The sequence below is a fragment of the Salvelinus sp. IW2-2015 genome, unplaced genomic scaffold (assembly GCF_002910315.2).
Source record: "Salvelinus sp. IW2-2015 unplaced genomic scaffold, ASM291031v2 Un_scaffold2395, whole genome shotgun sequence".
NCBI classification, from domain to species: Eukaryota; Metazoa; Chordata; class Actinopteri; order Salmoniformes; family Salmonidae; genus Salvelinus; species Salvelinus sp. IW2-2015.
The window spans coordinates 1-6,566 of record NW_019943717.1 but is presented as its reverse complement, the minus strand read 5'-3'; the positions used below and the strand labels follow the sequence as shown (position 1 = coordinate 6,566).

Genomic DNA, 6,566 nt, shown 5'->3' with positions numbered 1-6,566 from the left:
GGGGTCCTGCTGTGATCGTCATTTTTTGCAGGGCTCTTGGCAGTGCACTTTCTTGCACAAAGGCGGAGGTAGCGGTCCTGCTGCTGGGATTGTTGCCCTCTACCTCCTCCACGTTCTCCTGATGTACTGGCCTGTCTCCTGGTAGTGCCTCATGCTCTGGACACTACGCGCGCGACACAGCAAACTTTTCTGCCACAGCTCGCATTGATTGTGCCATCCTGTGATGAACTGCACTACCTGAGCCACTTGTGTGGGTTGTAGACTCCGTCTCATGCTTACAACTAGAGTAAGCAGCACGCCAGCATTCAAAAGTGACCAAAAGCACAGCCAGGGAGCATAGGAACAGCGAGAGTGGCTGTGCGGTCACACCTGCCAGAAATCACTCCTTTTTGGGGGTGTTCTTGCTAATTGGCCTATAATTCCACCTTTTGTCTATTCCATTTGCACAACAGCATGTGAAATTTATTGTCAATCAGTGTTGCTTCCTAAGTGGACAGTTTGATTTCACAGAAGTGTGATTGACTTGGAGTTACATTGTGTTGTTTAAGTGTTCCCTTTATTTTTTTGAGCAGTGTATATATATGTGTGTGTGTGTGTGTGATATATAGTGCACAATACATTCAAATAATCGCCCCTGATTCTTTGCAACGGAGTGGAATCATGAAAAGTGGTTTCTTTGTTATGCTCGCCCTTATCCCCAGATTTGCCTTTTTGTCAGCACATTCAACACACTGCCAATCAACTAACTCCGCCCAATCGCGACACAGGCCTACACGAAACCACCCACCCAGTTCGTAGTCTGCTCAACAGGCAGTGGAGGTAGCTGAGGTTTAATCTCTCAAACGGCTAAAGGCGGCCGCATACTTTCTTCCCATCTGAAACAGTTTGAAAGAGTATTATGACGATATTTTGTGTAGTTTTTGGTTATTTTGGACATCGGAAATGTTCTTTCGGCTGTTCGGGCACACAATTTTTTTAAACGATGCGACTCGTTTTCATGCACTTTTTTTTCCATTGTGATATACTGCACCAAACATCTTAGTTCGATGTAAAATTGCGCGACTAAGAAATACGCACAAATGTATGACAGATTTCTTGAGTTATGTTCGATTAATTCTGACTATTTTGAAGAAGTGTATACTGGCTACGGCGTTTCAAAATGGGCTAGCAGTATTATTGATGCTTTTTTCTTGTTTCTCAAGCTAAGGTCTTTTAAGGGACTATACAAGTGCCAACCGAAATGAAGCATGCTGACGACGCATTAACTCTGCCCTCGCCGAGGGCAACTAGTCTAGAGATGCTACTGACAGTGATTGCGAGATGCCGGACAAAAGACTATTTTAAAGCCACCCGTGACTCCTGCTGTGACTACAGAACAGAGGACGGGCTCATTGTAATGCCATCAATGAAAACGAGTCAAAAACACATCACATTTATGGAAACCACGTATGACGCGTTCCATGTAATCCATTACAATGAGCCCGTCTTCCTATAGCTCCTCCAACCAGCCTCCTCTGCTACAGACATCCCCAAGCTCAAACTAACATTAAAAAACAACCTAGCGTGTGAACAAAACGATGTAAATAGCCAATAAACATGACGACAAAGTCACACTTTAGTAGACTTTCGGGTAAATTCTGCCAATTTTTATGCCTGTGCACATGTGTGATTAGCTACCATGGCCTCATTAGCTATGAAGAAGCAGAGGTCCGGACTTCACAAAACAATTATTTTGTTTGTATATATATGCACACACACACACAAATACAGTGTGTGTGATATATACATTGTAAAGACCCTGGGTTCATAAGCGCGGAAATCGACTGCCGCACGAGCATGCTTTTGCGGCACAGTCGATAGCGCGCCGGACCTCGGGCTAGGAGTCAAGGGTTAGAGACCTGCTCCCTGCTGTTTCATTACAATATATATAGTACATAATACATACAGGTCAACATCTAAACATTGCCCCCAGTGTTGATAAAGTTGTCTTTGCTTATATTCTTGATCTGACAGTTATAATCACACCTGCTTCTTTGCGAAGGAGCGGAATCATGAAAAGTGGTGTGTTCGTTATGTTCTCCCGCGTCCCCCGGATTTGCCTTTTAGCAGCATATTCCCCACTCTCTCAAACAACTAAATCCGCCCTCTCGCGGCACAGGCCGACGTGAAACGAACTACCCCAGTTCGTAGTCGGCTCAATAGGAATTGGAGGCTGCTGAGACAGTGGATGATGCTGAGGAAGCGCGGCTCATAGCAAAAAATATGCTAAGTAAAAGTAACTAATAACGATAACTTTTACTTGTTCTTGCTGTTCTCCAAATAGCGTTTTAACGTTTGTTTTATTGTATAGAAATGCAGTAAATAAGCTTCAATATTAAGGGAGAAACTCCTCCATTCACCTACCAATTTACACTTTCCTCAACCACTGACCACTTACCGGTTTCCAATTTATGGTTGAAAGGAAGATGGAGGAGTTGGGGACAGGACAAACTTTTTCTAAATGAGAATCTCCCATCATTGTTCACTACACCTGTACCTAACTAGTGCATTAGTAAAACATGGAATGGAATATTGAGTGCATCAGTTATCAGTATAATGAAACCATGGACTGGACTTACAGTAATGTTCACTAGTAAGCTACACTACAGTAGTTATCATAACAATGAAACCATGGACTGGACTAACAGTAATGTTCACTAGTAGGCTACACTACAGTATGTATCAGTATAATGAAAAATGGACGGACTATCAGTAATGTTCATGTAGTGTACACTACAGTAGTTATCAGTATAATGAAAACTGGACTGGATAACAGTAAGTTCACTAGTTAGTACACTACAGATAGTTATCAGTATAATGAAAAACATGGACTGGACTATCAGTAAGTTCACTAGTAGGACACTTACAGTAGTTATCAGTATAATGAAAAATGGACTGGACTATCATATTGTTCACTAGTAGGTTACACTACAGTCGTTATCAGTATAATGAAAACATGGACTGGACTAACAGTAATGTTCACTAGTAGGCTACACTACAGTAGTTATCAGTATAATGAAACCATGGACTGGACTTCTGTAATGATCACGGTAGACTACACTACACACATAAATAAGAGTGTCTTAACAAATCAAGGTATCTGTCCAGCACTGCCTCAATACTCTCATAATATAATGCTGATGGCTGCTGTATTAGTCTAGTGTGATAAATCACTTGATTTAGAATAGACTACATGTAAAGGTGCACCATCATCATGTGATTTAGTTGATCATTTTCTTGTCAGTCATTTTTTTATGAAATTATAGTTAACAATTGTAGAGTTTCATTTTTTTTATAGACAGTCTACCACTCTGCCATTGTAGTCGATATTTATCTGACACAGAACAGTGAATATTGTCCTCGGGTGGCTGCCCTGCCCTTAGTCTGCCTCCTGTCACTCCTATCACCATGAATACATCTTCCTGAAAACAATGGCACTATACTTTGCTTAAACCTGTTCCGCCAGTTCATGTCCTAACATATTAGAATGTTCCAATGTGGTTAGTCAAAAAGATGACAGCAAACCTAGATGATGAGATGAACTGTCAAACAGATATGTCACATCTCTGGTTCGTCCATAACTTGTTTCCTGCTTGTAGCAGGGCGCGGTTATAGGAATCGTTCAAACTATAAGTCACATGATTTCTTGAGAAAAGTTTTCTGCAGTGAGGGTGTCTAAAGCAAGTCAAGGTGTCGTTGGATGAATGTCAACAAGATGCATAACCAGCATTGTTAAAATAACTATGTTTTAATTCAATCTGTTCATGCCCTAAAGTTCATGCCCTAAAACCCTCAAATTCAAAATCTTGACCTCAAATTAGACCTGGGACATTAGACCTGGACCTCTGATTTAGACCTGGGACACCAGGTGGGTGCAACCAATTATCAGGTAGAAGAGAAAACAGCCCCATTTCAAGATTTGAATACCCCTGCCCTAAAATAAGACTATGTTCAAATGTAGTCCATGAAGAGGTAGGCCTATTAGGATTATGTGCACAGCTATTAACTTCACATGTAGCTATATCAATTGGGCCAGGGGTATTCACATGTTACCCCACGAGGACTACTGCTGGTTTTCTGTTCAACCTGATAATTGATGGCACCACCTGGTGACCCAGATCTAAATCAGTCCCTGATTAGAGGGGAATCGTTTTTTAAAAGCAGTGTAACTGGCTCTGGTCCAGATTTGAATTTGAGGGGGTTAGACTTACAACTACATTGAGAGAAAGATGGTGCTCCAGATTGTTTTTTTCAGCATACAAACATTACATCTCACAACGCCTGGAGAAGTATGTATCACGTCAGGACACCCATTCATGTGACATATTATTGCAATCTTCTAAAACTCGCAGCGCAACCGCAAAAAAAAAAGTACCTGGAACGCTGCCAGACAGTTTGCAAGAATTAACAAAAATAATATTAACATTTCACAATTGTTTCATGTATGCTAAGAACAAATAAAACCATTTTTGTAAACTTCCTTACAATCTGTCATCATTCGAGATCTGGGCCATTTGATTTTTACTTGTTCAAATTACCTGAGAGGAATTGCAATTTTTACAACATTGTGAGTTCTAAAGTCTTCCCCAGTTTGAATAAGAATCAGCCTACCTGCCAGTCATCAAAACATATCTTAACCTGACACTTCACAGGGGTGTAAAGTACTTTTGGGGGTATCTGTACTTTACTATTAATATTATTGCCAACTTTTACTTCACTACATTCCTAAAGAAAATAATGTACTTTTTACTCCATACATTTTCCCTGACACCCAAAAGCACTCGTTACATTTTGACAGGAAAATGGTCCAATTCACACACTTATCAAGAGAACATCCTTGTTCAACCCTATTGCCTCTGATCTGGTGGACTCACTAAACACAAACGCTTCATTTGTAAATGTCTCAGTGTGCCCCTGGCAATCCGCCAATAAAAAAAATGGGCCGTCTGGTTTGCTTAATATAAGGAATTTGAAATGGTTTATACTTGTACTTTTGATATTTAAGGTCATTTTAGCAATTCCATTTACTTTTGATACTTAAGTATATTTAAAACGCAATACTTTGACTTTTACTCAAGTAGTATTTTACTGGGTGACGTTCACTTTTACTTGAGTCATTTTCTTCAGGTATCTTTACTTTAACTCACGTATGACAATTGAGTACTAATTCCACCACTGCACTTTTATAAAAACATGTTGACTTACCATTTTCCTGCTGCATTCAGAGTAGCCTGGAGCATGTACTGACAGGGTTATAATGAAAGGGTTGAAACCTAAGGTGCTGTTCCAGAGGTGAGACGAGGAAGACAGCCAGGAGGTGAGGGGAGGAGCATCTGCTTATACATCACATGGGACAACTTTGGCAAATATGGTGAGCATGCTTTCCCCTGCGAGAGCTCACGGTTCCTCCATAATATCTGGCATGCTCACTCGAGAGAGTTTACTTATTGTCACATCCTGCTCGCCCCACCCACACTGCCCCGACCAGAAAGAATTTGCCAGTGAGAAGTCTCACCCAGGGGCACCTCTCCGCGTGGAGGGGCAATAAGTAGTCCACTCGAGTGGCCCCGCCCCAATCCAAATAAATTAGGGAGTGGGGTCTCGCTTTCTCTACCGTCTCTGACTTTAGATATCCCTGTTTTTCTACAGTGAAAATATTATCCACAAGGCAATCAATGACAGCAGTTGTTTAACATAGCAGTCAACCTATTTCCTGTAGTCTCAAAATGATTCAACATTTTGTTTTAAGTAAAAAAAAGTGTATTTTCAATATATGCTTCAAATGGAGCACACTTTGTTAATTACATGCATTAAATCATATGAAATATGTTGACTCACACACATAATTATACCTGGATGCACATGTATCAACTCTGAAACATGGTTTTCTTAGTTTGGGCTAATGGCTATGCTAATGTGGCATCTACCTGAGGACATGGTAATTTGGTAATTGGTAATATCCTGTAATTCACATCTCCCATGTATACTGAACAAAAATATAAATGCAACATGCAACAATTTCAAAATTTTACTGCGTTACAGTTCATATAAGGAAATCAGTCAATTGAAATAAATTCATTAGGCCCAAAACTATGGATATCACATGACTGGGCAGGGGTGCAGCCATGGTTGGGCCTGGGAGGGTTTAGGTCCACTCACTTGGCAGCCAGACCCACCCACTGGGGAGCCAGGCCCAGCCAATCAGAATGAGTTTTCCACACAAAAGGGCTTTATTACAAACATGAATACTCCTCAGCACCCTCCCCTACGACGATCCCGCAGGTGAAGAAGCCAGATGTGGAGGTGGTCTGTGGAGGTTACACGTGGTCTGTGATTGTGAGGCTGGTTGGACATACTGCCAAATTCTCTAAAACGACATTTGAGGCAGTTTATGGTAGAGAAATTAATATTCAATTCTCTGGCAAAAGCTCTGGTGGACATTCCTGCAGTCAGCATGCCAATTGCAAGCTCCCTCAAAATATGAGACATATATGGCATTGTGTTGTGTGACAAAACTGCACATTTTA

The 6,566-nt window shown here is 41.0% G+C and overlaps 1 protein-coding gene across 2 annotated transcripts in view; it reads right to left on the bottom strand.

Annotated features, from left to right (window-relative positions):
* LOC112073857 (interferon-induced very large GTPase 1-like) overlaps nt 1-5,331 on the bottom strand; it is a 36,699-nt gene extending 31,368 nt beyond the window's left edge. For both annotated transcript variants that reach the window (XM_024141096.2, XM_070440306.1), the window contains exon 1: nt 5,245-5,331. The gene's annotated coding sequence lies outside the window, so the exon portion shown is untranslated. The remainder of the gene's footprint in view (nt 1-5,244) is intronic.
* Nucleotides 5,332-6,566: the final 1,235 nt, after the last annotated feature.